The sequence below is a fragment of the Peromyscus maniculatus genome, chromosome 13 (assembly GCF_049852395.1).
Source record: "Peromyscus maniculatus bairdii isolate BWxNUB_F1_BW_parent chromosome 13, HU_Pman_BW_mat_3.1, whole genome shotgun sequence".
Taxonomy (NCBI): Eukaryota; Metazoa; Chordata; class Mammalia; order Rodentia; family Cricetidae; genus Peromyscus; species Peromyscus maniculatus.
In genome coordinates this window covers 8,867,557-8,883,092 of record NC_134864.1, presented here as the reverse complement: position 1 = coordinate 8,883,092, position 15,536 = coordinate 8,867,557, and the positions used below count along the sequence as shown (strand labels likewise).

Below are 15,536 nucleotides of genomic sequence, written 5' to 3'. Positions count from 1 at the left end.
CTTCCTCCTTTCTTTCTGTCTGTCTTTTTCTTCTTTCTCATTGTCTTAGTTAGGGTTTTATTGCTGTGAAGAGACACCATGATCACGGCAATTCTTATAAATGAAAACATTTAATTGGGGCTGGCTTACAGGTTCAGAGGTTTGTCCATTATCATCATGGTGGGGAGCATGGTGGCATGCAGTCAGACATGGTGCTGGAGAGGAGCTGAGAGTCCTACATCCAGATCAGTCGGCAGCAGGAAGAGAGAGTGATGCTGGGCCTCCCTTGAGCATCTGAGACCTCAAAGCCTGCACCCTAGTGACACCCTTCCTCCAACAAGGCCACACCTCCTAATAGTGTTACTCCCTATGAGCCTATGGGGGCCAGTTTTATTCAAACCGCCACATTCATGCTTCCCTTTTCTCTTTCTTTCTGCTTTTTTCTCCTTTTACTTTCTCTCCTTTTTTCATTCTTGCTGTTTTCTTTCTTTCCTTCTTCTTTCCTGTTCTTTCTCTATTTTTTTCTTCTTTATGTCTGCTGTTTACATTTCTGTTACTTTCTTAGGGGTTTTTCTTAGAGGGTGTGGTTGGTCGATCCTATTAGGGAGGAGGCACTGGAGAGCTTAGTTGGAATCTATGCATTTATGGAATAATTTGTTAAACAATGAAGTTTCCAGTTGGCTGGGAATAGGGCTTCCCTATTTTTCCAACTTATAAACCAGCATAGTGTATCTTTCTTTAGATCCAGTCCTCTATAGGGGAGCCTGTCTTTAGGTCACCAGGACATTATAGACTGAATTGTGTTCTTCTTAACAGATGTGTGAAATTCTAACTGCCAAGACTCACAGTGTGTCTGTCCTGGCCTGGAAGCCGAGTCACTGTGTGCGTAACTAAGTAATGACATGGCCACTGTGGAGAGGACCGGGTCTAACCAAGTATGGCTGCCATGAGAATGGGAAAAGAGAGACAGACACACAGAGAAGCTTCACCATGAGAGGCTGCCATGGGTGGAGAAGAACCTGGAGCCCCCAGCAGCTGGAGGCAGTGGGCAGAGTGCTCCCTGGAAGCTCTGGAGACCACGAGGCTCGGCCACACCCTGACTTTCAGCCTCTAGGACAGTGAGAAGACAGGTTTCTGTTGCTTTAGGCACCTTGTTCTGGGGCCCTGGCGAACGAACACAGGAGGTGTGTGTGTCTATTGATCGTGAGTGACTTCCGCTGGGGGAGGTCTGAGCGGGGAGCCCTGCTCCTACAACAATTTGACTTTACCCCTCCCTCTACTTCCCTGTCTGTGTAGGATCTGCCCTTGTGAGTCTGGACTTAACTGTTCCTAAGTCTGGCTCCCTGGCGCATCTCTGGCTTAACTGCTCTTGACCTTCTTGGGTTGCAGACCCAGGGTCTTGCATCCTTCCTGCACAGACCTCCAACAAATTCTTGTCCGTTCAGCCACAGCTCAGTTTTGAACAAAAGAGCCCAAACTTTTTATTCCTGAGAAATCTGCCCTTTGTCTCCACAAATGCAATTTCTAGTTCTCAAGTCTCTCAAAGGCCACAGCTTCCACAGCCCTTATCTCTCCAAGATGTAAAGGCAGATGCTCACTTCTGGCGCTTCCAAGCAGGGGTGCTGGTCTTTCTGGGGTGCAATTCAAGTAACATCAAGGCAGGTTCTGCAGGGAAATCTCCCTGGAGATTTGTCTAGGCACCACCTCCTGGTCCTCAGTCTCCACACAGAACCCCTCAGGGCACATTTGTTGACCAGCAGCAGGAGCTGAGCTGGCAGTGAAATTGGCCAGGAAATGTCTGACTCTGGGCACAAAGAAAAAAAAACTCCATCCCGAGATTATGGGCTGGCTGGATTCGTGAGTCAACTTGACACAAGCTAGTCATCAGAGAGGAAGGAGCCTCAGTTGAGGAAATGCCTCCATGAGATCTAGCTGTAAGGCATTTTCTCAATTAGTGATGGATGAGGGAGGGCCCAGCCAATTGTGGGTGGTGCTGTCCCTGGGCTGGTGGTCCTGGGTCCTATAAGAAAGTAGGCTGAGCAAGCCATAGAGAGCAAGCCAGTAAGCAGCGCTCCTCCATGGCCTCTGCATCAGCTCCTGCCTCCAGATTCCAGCCCTGCTTGAATTCCTGTCCTGACTTCCTCCAACGATGGACTATGACCTGGAAGAGTAACCCAACTTGCTTTTTGGTCATGGTGTTTTGTTGCAGCAATCGAAACCCCAACTAAGACAGATTACTAAAGAGAGACTGGATCCACCTGCTTTTTACAAATGGAAATTTACATTTCAAACTGCACAAAGCAAAGGGTCCAATTGGAATTTTCATGTAGTCCTATAATTATAAAACCAAACACATCTTTGCTAAAATCATTGAATTGCAATCAACTATGAGAAGGTTTCTTGGCTCCTCTCACATTTAGGCTTGTGACAGCCTTAAAATTAATCAGCTGAACGTGTTTAACGGCTCCCAGACTTCTAGGAAGACTGTTGTATTTTTAACTGGGTGAGCTTGCAAGATTTTCCTAGAGCCGGCTCAGGGATGATGTGGCGCTTCTGGTTCACACAGTCTCCCCAGAGGAGTTAAAGTGCCGCCCCCCAAGTTATTCGAGATAAATGTAGAAGCCCCAGGAATTTCTTTCTTTGAAAAAAAAATATATGTTTTGTTAGAAAGGTTTTTGATTGATTGTATCTATCACCATATTATGATTGGGATATGCCATGTTCTTCCAATGGGCTCATATATTGAAGGCTTTGTTCCCAGTGAGGGAGGCATGGGGGGAGGGGCTCCGGAAGTGAGTAGGATCATGAGGGCACTCTTACCTTCATCCATGGATTAATCCATTGATGGGTTTATAATTTACTAGACTATTGGAGATGACAGGACTCTGGAAACGGGGACTTGATGGAAGAAGTGAGTCCCTGGGGCCTGTCCCACAGCATATGGCCCCTCCATGCTCTTTCCCATTGCTTGTACTCTGCTTTCTGGCCATCATGAGGTCATCGAGGTGAGCAGCTCCTTAGTGTAGCAACCATGTAGCCAGCTGACCACAGGCTGTCACTTCTGGAACTGACTCCAAGTCCTTCCTCCTTGAAGTTGCTTTTCTGAGGTATTTTGTCACAGAAACAAAAGTCTGACGAACATAACAACACAGTCTCCAGGTCCTTATGTGTCTCGGTTGAGGTGGTAGGGGGACATCTGTCATTCATTTCACCTTTTGGGCCTTCATGTCAGTGACAAAACTCCTCTCCTGCCTATTTATAGGAGTTATAGAATTATAGAGGGGATTATTGTACTGGCCTCACTGACCTACTGGCCCAGGACACATTTTTTAATTGTCCTCAAAGAGGCAGGTTGTTTTTTTCATTTTTCTTTATTAAGAAATTTTCATTTTCTTTATTAAGAAATTTTCTATTTCACATACCATTCACAGATCCTCCTTCCTCCCTCCTCTCTCCTTCCCCCCCCCCAGCCCTCTCTCCCAAACCACCCCGCATCCCCACATCCCTCAAATCAAGGTCTCCCAAGGGGAGTCAGCAGAGCCCAGCACACTGAGCCTTGGCAGGTCCAAAACCCCTCCCACTGCACCAAGGCATTGGATTTCCAGAAGCCTGCCCATGCCCCAGGGACAGATCCCGATCCCCCTGCCTGGGTGCCCCCCAAACAGTTCGAGCCAAACAACTGTCTTCCATATCCAGAGGGCCTAGTCCAGTCCCATGGGGGCTCCACAGCCACCAGTTCACAGTTTATGGGCTTCCACGAGTGTGGCCAGTCATCTCTGCATGTCCTCCCATCATGATCTCGATGTCCCTCGCCTGCAGAAATCAGTATGGCGGTTTCTCAGAAAATTGGGAATAAGTCTTCCTCAAGACCAGCTATACCACTCTTGGGCATATACCCAAGGAATGCTCAATCTTACCACAAGGACACATGCTCAACTATGTTCATATCAGCATTATTTGTGATAGCAAGAACCTGGAAACATCCTAGATGTCCCTCAACTGAAGAATGGATAAAGAAAATGTGGTACATATACACAATGGAGTACTACTCAGCAGTAAAAAACAATGACATCATGAAATTTGCAAGCAAATGGATGGAACTAGAAAATATCATCTTGAGTGAGGTAACCCAGACTCAGAAGGACAAACATAGTATGTACTCACTCATAAGTGGATACTAGATGTGAAGGAAGGGATGGCCAGACTGCAACCTCCAGAGCGGCTAGATAATAGGGAAAGACCCTAGGAGGGACACATGGATGACCCTGTGAAGAAGTGGATGAGATCTACATGAGTGGACTGGGTTTGAGAGAGGTAGAGGGTGAGGAGTGGGGGATGAGAACAGATGGAAATGGGAAGGTCAAGATGAAACAGAGACAGAGTGGAAGGGCAGGGAGGGAAGATACCATGATAGATGAGGACATCGTGGGAATAGGAAGAGGCAGGGTGCTGGGGAGGGTCTCAGGAATCCACAAGGATAACCCCACCTTGGTCTGCTGGCAGTGGTCCATTGGGTGCCTGGACTGGTCTACTCTGGTGACCGGCCTAGCAAATAACCTAGCTGTCATCATAGCGCCTTTGTCCAGTGACTGATGGAGGCAGATGCAGAGATCCACGGCCAGGCACCAGGCTGAGCTCTGGGAATCCAACTGAAGCAGTTTTATGAGTGTATCGTGCAGGACATATTTGGCTGTGTCAGGAACCGAACTTGAATTGTTGTAGAAAATGAATACTTTTTTTTTTTGGCTGCTATAACTAAAGGCAGACTTGGCATGAAAGGGGGTAAGCCCAAGCTCTGGGACAGGCTTGTCGCTGATGTCTGGACTCAAGGAGGCTGTTCATCCTCTCCACTACCTGTTCTTTTCTCTCTGCTTGGCTTCCTCCAGAGGGCAGCAGAGAGGCAGCTCTGTGAATCATGTCACTGAGAGCTGGAGGCCAGCTGTGTGCAAGGTGAAGGTTCTGATGAGATGTGTCCATCCTGAACCTCCCAGTGGAGGTAACTCTTGGAGAGTCTGCAGGAAGAGGACCGCATTCTTCTGAGCTTCCTATTAAAGGAGATTTGTGGGAAAGAGCTGGTTGAGGCACAGAGCCAGCAGACCTGACAGCTGCCAGCACGGCTTCCTTCACACCTGTGTTTCAGCGGGCTAAAGAGAGAGGCCATTTGATTGCTCTATTCAGCATTGCTAGAACAATATTGCATGTGTAGCAGAAGGCAGCCCTGGATGATCTATAATTCTATAACTCCTCCTCCAAGTATGCCTTAAAACAGGAGTGTACAAAGTGCCTGGGGGGTAGGGGAGGGGCGGTAGAGCCTGGAAGGGCCATAAGAGCCTTGGGGTTGGATGTCACTCACCTGCCTCAGTCAGGTTTCTGACGGGAAGGAGACAGATCTAGACACTGTGAACATCACTTGGTTCATGGAGTTGGTCGGGAGCTCAGAGGAGAGGCCTTGAGCCAGCCCCCCAGCGGTACTTCCCAGGAACCCCAGCACCAGCCTCTCCCACTTCAGAAACTTGGAAAAAAGATTGAGGTTTAGGAACACACCACACAGTTGCAAGCCAGGTCTGAGGGGATGATGAGCAGTACCCTCCGTTGGCTGCTGGGACTGGAATATGGATTTTGGATGTTCACTCAGTCATTACGGCTTCTGCCATCTCCCAGAAGCCAGGGAAGGAGCTGGGATGCTGAGCCCGACTCCCATAGCCTGAGACTGTCTCTTAACACCCAGAGGGTAGTTTTTGCTTCTCCAAGATCAAATACTCTAGAAGCAGGGTGCCCTGTGCAAGTGATTGCTGAGGGAGAGTGCCCACCTCATGAGGGTGGGTGACGGAGACCAAGAGTAGGGACAAGAAGCCAGAGTGTGGCTGAGGAGATCCCAGAGAGGTCAGTGTATTCTTGAGGGAATTTTGTGAGGGACCAGTGCGGGGTGTGGTGGCCAGTGTGTGGGCTGAGGAAGGACCATAACAGGCCTGGGGAGATCCCAAGGGAGTTCAGAGTGTGAACAGAGGCGATCCTAGGGAGTCAGGGTGTTCTTGAGGGTAACCCATGGGAGTCTAATATGTGGGCTGGGTGGGTCCCATGGGGGTCCAGGCTGTGGTATATGGGGTGTGAGATCCTATGGAAGTCTGGAGTGTGAGTCATGATTAGAGGTTGTCTGGCCCAAGGCAATGGCCTCGAGTGTTGTGCCCACATAAGCTAGTCCTGGATGTGGGCCATCCCAAGAGAGCCAAGCTCAGTCCTGAATGAGTCATCCATGGCTGTGTAACAAGTTGTCACAGTACATGCATTGGTATCCTGGTTAGGAGTTTGGGTGTGGCATGGCTGGGTCCCCTACTTGGATTCAGTAGGTTGGATCTAGATGCTGGCTGAGGTTCACATCTTTCTGAGCTTAGGGTCTTTCCACGACTCCTGTGGTGGCTTTCAGGGGTCTGTTGTGGTGGCTGTAGGCTTCACGACCTGCTCCCAGACTGCTGGTCTGGGCTGTTGGAAGCTCCTAGAGACCCCTAAACTAGCTTACTGTGTGACCCTGTCATGGGGCAGCAGCTGACTTTGTCAAGGTCCGTCATTGTCACTGGAGATGGACTCAGCTCACAGCAGCAGAAGTCTCTGTCTCCATAGTTCTGGAGACAGGAGCTCAAGAGCAAGGCACCAGCAGCCTTCATGTTTGGCAAGGTCGGCTTCCTGGCCCATGGACGGCGTTTTAAATGATGGCTCCATTCTCATGGTCTAAACCTCCCCAAAGCCTTTACTATGGTTGGTTATAATGTCACTTTGCCTCGAACAAGAGTCCCTTGACTAGGGAGCCCCACATTAAGGAGAGTTTTGATTTTGTTATTAATGTGGGGAGGCCCACCATGGTTGCCAGGAGCACCTTCTAGAATCAGCTCAGATAATGGGGACAGTGGAGGGAAGACCATCTTGCCTTGTCCTTGCTTCTCCCCGTCCACTTCAGAGTTATTCACCCTGTTGTTGCTGAAACCGAGTCCTGACCTGATAGCAGAACCACTCGCCAAGGTTTCCTTGAGAACTAGAGACCAGCGGCTCTCTGGGAAACTTCCTGGCTTCCGACGACAGATTGGGACTGCGGAGGTACCCAGCTGCATGGACTGAGTAAAAACTAGTTGCCAGGCAACCAGTGAGTGACAGGCATTGAGGGACTGCTCTGACTGAGGAGGCACCCAGACTCAAGCACCGTGAAACTACCAGGTTCTCAGCCTCTCAGGTGCAGCTCTGCCGTTGTTACTACTTTAAAGCTGACTTAATAAGCTCGTGGTGTACATAAAATAGTCCTGGGAGTGGTAAGTTCACCACACACATTTTGAAAGGACGCAGACAGACATTCAGACCAGAGAAGCCGAGGAGAGACAGAGCCCTGGGAAACGGGAAGTGATGGCAGAAAAGACTCTCCCACGGGCACTGCTGTATACAGTCCTTCAGTGAGGGAGCCATGTCCCCTGTCAAGGGCAGATGTCACTGAGCAAGACTCAGGTTCCACCCGCACTCAGGAGGAGACATTAGACAAGGCTCCGGTCACTGGAGGGCTTCCTAGCACTTTGACGACCACAACCTCTGTATCTCCAGAGTGTACAGCTCCCAGAATCCACAGGCACTGGCCCCCCAGAGAGTGTGGGTGTGAACCAGTAGCCACTGCCTTTCCTATGGAGGACTCCAGGAGGGCCACCCACAGCATCTTCTGAATGATGCTGGCCTGTGGAAACAAGGTCAGCCAGAGTGAAGTCACGGGTGTCTCGGGTCAACCTTCCACACAGCACTGATCAGCAGTGTGTTAGAGGTGGACCTAACACCCCCTGTGCCTCCCCCACCCCCCGTCTCCTGCGCCCCCACATCCAGCTCCAGAGTGCAAAGAATCCTGGGAGATGGACTTGTTAACACTTCGTCTTACCTGGTTCAGGAAAAGCAAAGTAACAGGGGTCTCCTCCTGGGACCAAGTGGCAAAGTAGAATCTCCAACACTGATGGTTGGGTGAGAAAGACATAGGACGGGGATCTCTTAGTTGGGACAAGGGAGGCTTGCCATGGGCTGCCACCAGGTTCCAGAAGCTTCTGTAGTCACATGTGGGATGGGAGAGGGTCTAGAACATGGTAACCATTATGTGATAAAGACTCTAATTCTTTGCTGAGCAGAGAGGCACTTCCCTGGTTATCCTGGCTCAGCACCCTTTGAATGAGACTAATTTCTAACAACGAGCAAGGAGCTGTTTTGAAAGCGCACAGTTGCATCTGCACTTGACAGAGGGGGCCACACGTGTGATTCTGTGCAGAGTGCTGGCTCAGTTAATCTCAGTGGAATGCGCTGCTTGGGATGTCCGTTGTTAAAAGTTGTCTATTTGCATCAGGAACGAGCCATGGACAGATAGTGCTCCCCAGGGCGGTCCTGGCACTCCGTCCAAGAGAAAGGCAGCAAGCACCTTGGTGTTTTAGTGGGGCCAGGATACATAACTGCAGGGTGGAGAGAGGACTGGGGTCTGAGTGGGGAATGCTGTCCCCCCATGTCATACACATGGGCCGTGTGGTTCCACACCTAGACCCTCTGCTCCCATTTTCACTTAAAGGAGGTGGGTGAGGAAACCCCCAGTTCAAGTCTCCATCCCCGTTACCCACCCACCCTACACAGAGCGAGTGAGTCCTCAGCACCGGAACAGCCCCCCTTTTAGAGCATCAGGAATCCATGGAGCTGCAGGTTGAGCATCCTTTCTGGGGCGCTGCCTCCCCTTCTCCCCTCTACTGGAAGGAGGTGACATGTGGAAGGAGTTCATTTCCCTGCACATGGCTTTGATGCGATTGCCTGGCAAAATACACTCTTTAGATCCCTCCTGATGTCTTGTGACTTCTAACTCTTCATGATGGCCGGGTGGTGAGAAGCGTAGATCTACCCAAAGTTGGGCCTCTGACCTGGGCTCTGCTACTAACTCAGTGAGGATCCTAACAATGTCGCTGGTCCTCTTGGAGTACGGCTTTACTCACCTGTGACACAGGAGAATAATTTCACCTAACCCAAACTGTCTTGGGGTCTGGAGAGGTGGCGGAGTGGGTGAGCGCACTTGCTCCTCAAGCACACATGAGGACCTGAGTTCGAATACCCAGGACCCACTTAAGAAGCTAGATGTGGCCAAGTGTGCCACCATAGCCTCAGCTCAGGACAGGGGGTAGAGACAGGATTGCTGGGGCTTGGTGGCTGACAGCTGAGCTCCAGGTTCAGTGAGAGACCTTTCCCAAGGGAATAAGATGGAGAGCGACACAGCACGAACCCGTGTTCTTCTCTGCATCTTAAATGCACACATGGGCACCCTCCTCCTGCATATTATTTGAAAGGGCTCCAGGTGGGGGAAGTCCTTGAGATCTGGAAGAGAGAGATGAGTAGAGATGTACTTTAGCGTGCTTTGAAGGGCACAAAGCTCTGTAGAGACTCATGTTCTGACTGGAGAGCTTTCTTGAGAGTCTGGGCCGGAGAACCAGCCCCCTCCCACCACCCCCATCCCAGTGTGAGTTGGAGAAGGAGGCCAAGCCTCACAATCAGAATCATTATGTACAGAGCTCTCCCTCTCCTGCCCTCTGCGCTGGCATCGGAGCTCTGGTTAGCGGCAAGCCAAGGAGACGACGCTAATTGCTGGGTTTGATATTTGAAAGGAGAGATTATTAACAGAGCTCTTAGTTCAGAAACTTCAAGAAGAAATGGGAGGGTGTGGTGAGGGTGGAGGGGGGGAGGTGCATTTCCTGTTTTCCTTTCAGATGGTGGTGGGAAACCATGGATACCCACGGAGAAATTCCAAAACTCATTCTTTCTCCTGCCAGAGGCCAGGCCCAGAAGGTGATGGCTAGAAGTGGTCAATTTATTATTATTATCATTTTTAAAACTATTGAAGTGGGTTTAAATTTAAATTTAATGTATCTTTATTTTATATGTATGAGTGTTTTGCCTGCATTTATGTCTGTGTACCGTGTGTGTGTGTGTGTGTGTGTGGGGGGGGTGCCCATAGAGTCAAAGGGGGGTGGTGTCAGATCCCCCTGAACTGGATGATTGTGAGCTGCCATGTGGGTGCTGGGAACTGAACTCTGCAAGAGTCCTCTGCACGAGCAGCCAGTGCTCTTAGCCACTGACCCATCTCTCCGTCCCTTCCATGTTGTTTTTCTTTCATTATTGTTATTATTATTACTTGAGACAGGGTCTTTTTGACTTGGAGCTTGCTGATTTTGATTTGCTGGTCCCTGAGCCCCAGGGACCGGCCTGTCTCTGCCTCCCCAGTGATGGAATGACAAGCAAGGGCCACTACACTGCCCCCACTTTTTTTCCTAATATGTGTTTTGGGGTCAGAACCCAGGTCCTTATACACAGGCATCACGCAGTTTACTAGCTCCAGTGGATTTAAATCTGAGGTACATGACCCCTTTGGGGGTCGCATATCAGATACCCTGCATATCAGATATATACATATATATTCCTGACAGAAGCAAAATTACAGTTATGAAGCAGTAATGAAAATAATTGTATGGTTGGGGTCACCACAGCATGAGGAGCTGTGTTAAAGGGTCGAAGCATGAGGAAGGTTGAGAACCACTGGGCTAAGCTGTGTCCCCAGCCCTTTAGGTTCCCATCCTTACCACACTTTATTTTTATTTCAGCAACCAATGATTGAAAATTATAATTCCTTCTAGCTCATGGTCCATTTCTTTCTTTTTGAGTTAGAGTTTGCAGGAGTCCAGCTAAACGCTTGGAGGGCAAAGACGGCCCTCAGAGGTGACATCAGCTTACAGAGCAGGCCAGAAGCAACAGAGCCCAGGGTCTGGTTTTCATTTACAGTTTGGGTCTGTCCTACAGTGGGGAGGGGAGAAGAGGGGTCTGGAGGAAGGAAGGAGAAGGAGGAGGAGGAGAAGGCAGGGGAGGAGGGAGAGGGAGGTGGGAGGGAGAGGAGGAGCAGGAGGAAGCCCTGACTGTACCCCTGGACCCTGTCCAGTTTAGAGTTCAGTCTTTCAGCAAAGACTGCTCAGTTCTCCAGGCTCCAGCCTCCAGCTAGGATTGCAGGAGGAGACTGCGTCCTCCGGTCCTGGAGCCTCCTTTCCTAGGTGGGGAAGGCTTGCAGGAAGAGAAGGAGATTTAGTGAGAGAGAAAACTATGCATCCTGGTGAAGCGTGATTGAGTCTAGAAGTCCAGGGACACGCATCTTCAGGTTTGCTCAGGGTAAGTGCGATTTTTTGTTTTTTGCTTTTTTTTTTTTTTTTTTCCACTGTGGCATGAAGGAAATATTTCAACCAGATGCGAAAGTTAGCGGCTCTTACGGTCACCCTGTCAGTCGGTTTTCTGTACAAATTTTAGGTTTCTGGAAGAGTCCGCCTCTGTTTCTGTCCTTTGTGGTCACTGGGCTTCTTTAACCTGCTGAAGTTCATGAGTCGCCCAGTGGTGTCTAGGCTTGCGGCTGCTGGGAGCATCCCGAGTGTTCCTGCTTGCGCCCCGTGCACCCCCCGCTGGGCTGCTCTCTGCCTGCTGGTTTGTGGAGAGTGACCCCTTCTTCCCCAGGCCAGCTGGAATGTGCTTTGTTTGCAGAGACATCCAATAGGAGCGGAGGGCAACCTGCGGAGTGGAGTCCTGGGATCTCTCTGGGTTCTCCAGGGCTCATGGGTTAGAGTAGACTCCTAAGTGGTTCTGCTGTGGGGAGGTGATCAGGAAAACTACTATCTTCTGAGTTTGGAGAGACACTGGTGCCCAGGCTCAGGGCTGGGCAGGAGCTTCTCGGCCATGGCCATCGGGGCTCCATCTTTTCAGGAATCTGAAGCCACGGTTGCAGGAGCTGTCCTTTGGGGGTGCTTAAGGGAACTTCAGGCCTAACGGAGGGGGAATGTGGTGCCAGTGCAGCTCTCCTAGTGGATAAGGCCAGATTCAGGGCTGGGCTGGCCTAGGTTGTCCAGATGGGAGGCCTGTGCCAAGTTGGGAGGCCCAAGGGCTATTCCCTGGCCATGAGGATGCTGGGTGGGGCTCTGATCCTCTCTCACTGAGGATAGAAAGTGTTCATGGATAGTTGCCAGCCTGTTTGGGGGACCTATTTCAAGCTACTATAGGATCAATGCAAGGGTGGGGTCATCGGGGAAGGGTTCGTTGGGATACTGGGCAGTGGCTGAAGAAAATGAGTTTTATAAAAGGCAAAGTTGGTGGTTGATCTGGACCTCCAGAAGAAGCTGTTCTGAGCATGAGAGGGCACCCTATACCCCAGAGGAGGCCATTTCTCTCCCTCCCCATAGCTGATCCAGATGAAAGCCCCAGGGTCTGAGAGCTTCAGGGTGCTCATGGCATCTGAAGACAGTTCCCGACTTCTCAGGGGGACACAGTTCTGAATACTGCAAGAAGCTGAAATTTGGAAAAGCCTTTAAAATAAAAATTATATTGCTCTTAACAAAACAATGTAGAACCAGCTGGTTGCTGTAGCTGCCATTACTGAGGCATTATACTTCTTTCCTGGGTGATTTTGGGCTGGAAGCTTCCAGTGTGGCCATTCTCCAGCTTCGTAGGCGAGGAGGGAGGGGGCTCTTAGATGCCGAACCGCTTGCCAGGGCCCACCTGAGAGGCTGGGCTTCCAACATCATCCTTTCCTGTTGCTGGAACCATGAGACTGAAGGGGCCCCCAGCAGTAGGGGATCCTAGATGCATTTGTACCTCCATGTGGCATAGGCTGACAGATTTATCCCCTCAGAGGAGACAGTCCCCTGTTACATTCTACTCAAAGCAGTGGGACAGTTGGCTTTGTCTTCATAAGGACACACAACTCCTGGAGAAAGAAGTGACGCCCACCTTGAGGAGGAGGGCATGGTGCTGTGACTGGGATTCCAATGTGGGACTGTCTTCCATCCAGGCCACCTCGAGGGCATGGAGGACTCGCAGTGATAGCTTGGATTTTGCTCCATTCTGGTGTGGACTTCTGTGGAGGGGGAGGGAATGGGGCTGTAGAATTTCTTTTGGAGAAATTTAAGATTGAGAATAGTGGTCCCACGTCTGGGTGTCTTTGATCAGGAGAAAACTTCACATTACTACTAGGGGAATTCTCTTTTCTTCACTCACAGCAGTGAAAGCCATTCAGCAGACACTGGGTGGGGAAGAGGAACAGGATGGGTGGCACAGAGTGCCTCTCCTGGATTTTTCCAGTCTGGGAATCAGAGGGCGTGGCCACAGGATCTTCCTAGGGGGTGGCTGAGGTATGCTTGGCCTAAGAGTGTATCTTACATTGGAGGTGTGTACCACACCCCATTCTGGTGGAGACCCTCAAGCCCGGGACCTTAATGATGTATCTGAGACAAGATAATCATGGTCCTGAGCAAGGACTGCCTGTGTCTTCTGCACTTGGAATTATCCTGCAGTGACACTCTAAGTGTGTTCTGTGAGTTCACACAGTGCAATATAATCTATCCCTGACCATCAACTGGGAGAAATTCCTCTATTCAAGCAGCTCCTGGGGCTGTGAACTCTGACCTTGATTTTGGAGTGGAACCTACAGACCCCATGCTTAAGGACTCAGCGTCTTCCTGTGACCACCTCCCTCCTTGGGAGTGGGTAGAGGCGTTTACCACCCAGAGCTCGCTTGCTTCCTTGCCCTTCCCAGACATGTGGTGACTTGGGGAAAGCGTGGCTCCAGTACAGCAGCTGTCTGTGTCCCCGTCTGCTTTTTATGTGAAATTCCACATTTAGGACTTAAAATTCATTAGCAAGTGGCCAGTTCTGTTGTATGGGAGACGTTCTTGAAAGCATGCTAACTATGTTAGGGGAAAAAAAAAGTGAAATAACCGTCCCTTCTTTGTGGAAGAAGCTGTAAATTGGGTGTCTTTGGGGGAAGGATGACAGGTGATGTGCAGAGCTAAATGAGACACTGTGTACCAAGGAGGCTTTTCTGCGCTGACCTCCAGGTAGGAACTGCGCACGGTGTCCTGGCTGAGGCAGGCAGGCAGTAAAAACACACAACTGCTATATAAATAGTTGATGACTTGAGGTGTGACCTGACATTTAAAAACCCTGTTAGTGGCTCAGCTTAGAAAACCAAAAACAAAATGCTTCATACTTTGAGATTTATTTTTACTATTTCTAATTATGTGTATCGTGTGCCGGTGTGTGGGTATGGACTTGAGGGCAGGTGCCCACGGTGGCAAGAGGTGCTGGAGCCCTCTGGAGCTGGGCTTGCTGGCAGCTGTGAGCCACCCGACATGGATGCTGGGAACTGATCTCAAGTCCTCGGCAAGAGCAGAGAGTGCTCTTAACACCGAGCGGGCTCCCCAGGCCTGCGGCAGGGTCTAAAACATGTTGTTAAAATAGATGAGGATGTTTCTCTCTGTTCCCCCACTTCTCGATAAAGCTCCTTTGTGCTCACTGGGGTTTTAAAACCCCAAGAGATAACGCTCAATAAAAATCCATTGCCATGTAAATCAAGGCAATGAGTGTCTTATTCTCAGGGAGTACCTGCCAGGTCCTGATTTTTAAAGAGATGCTCTTTAGGAATTAATTACGTTAGCTTTCAAAATTGTAATTCTTAATGCATCCCAGTCTCACATGTCTGTTTTGGGAAGGAAAGTCTGAGTAAGCCCATAGGGCCTTCTGGGGGTGCGTTCTTGTTTCTTTTCACTAGAGGGCGGTGTATCCCTGAGTGTCAGGAAAATGGAAGTTCCCAGTGCTTCCAGGGTGGGGTTTCAGGGCCCGTGGGGAGCCAATTCACACCCCAGCTGTGGGTGGCAGTTAGGATTGGCCTACAGCTGCTCCAGTACACTCTCTGTGATGGGCATACACTTAAAATTCCATTTTTCTTCCCCGCTTGTGTATGAGTATACTGGAATGAAATTTATGCTTCCAAACAACACATTCTCTGTCTGCTCTTAAGTTATTCCATTTCAAGAGCGTCGAACAATTGGTAAACTTTAAAGGAAACACATTACCTGAGCCTAAATTACAAAAGCTTCCATGGAGAGCACGGAGACTGAAACATGCTTGCCCATACACTGTGTAATCTCTTATTTGAACACTCTTATTCAAGTCCTCTGAGCCGGGAGCTCTTCAAGTGTGCATAACCTGCCCTTTGCTGTCCTCCCCAGACATATTTGAAAGAAATTCACACAAACATCTCATTCTAAATACTTTTTGACTAAAATACAGTGGTGGCTTTCTGACTTATCATTATTTATCCAAGGGGACCCGAGACACAAAATTCTGTCTCAGACCCCTTGACCTTCTGTTAGTTGACCGCAGCATGTTATCAGACTTGCCAGCCAGGTTCGCTGTACTCCAGGTTGCTAAGCTTCAAGAGGGGGGAGGGGACAAGCAAGAAGACCTAGACTCTGCTCTTCTGGTTGGCAAACTCATGACTTGAGTTTGGCTCTTGAGATCCTAGAAAGAACATTATCTTGGTGAATGCTTTCTTCACATCCTTTGGGGACGTGGGACATGTTACTCAGAGAGGCCAATGGCTGGTGTGTGGCCACAGTGTTTGGAGTAGTAATAATGCCAGCCCTGCCCAATGCTCTGTACCTGCCTGATGGATTCCACCAAGCATGCACCCAGGACCCAGGCATGGG

The 15,536-nt window shown here is 49.8% G+C and overlaps 1 protein-coding gene across 6 annotated transcripts in view; it reads left to right on the top strand.

The window, feature by feature from the left end:
• The first annotated feature begins 10,929 nt into the window (after window positions 1-10,929).
• Window positions 10,930-15,536, top strand: part of Col6a3 (collagen type VI alpha 3 chain) — an 84,315-nt gene continuing 79,708 nt past the window's right edge. For 2 of the 6 annotated variants that reach the window (XM_042259810.2, XM_042259809.2), the window contains exon 1: window positions 10,932-11,175. The gene's annotated coding sequence lies outside the window, so the exon portion shown is untranslated. Of the gene's footprint in view, window positions 11,176-15,536 lie in introns of all 6 variants that reach the window. The other 4 variants (XM_042259811.2, XM_016007111.3, XM_016007112.3 and 1 more) reach the window with 3 other exon arrangements.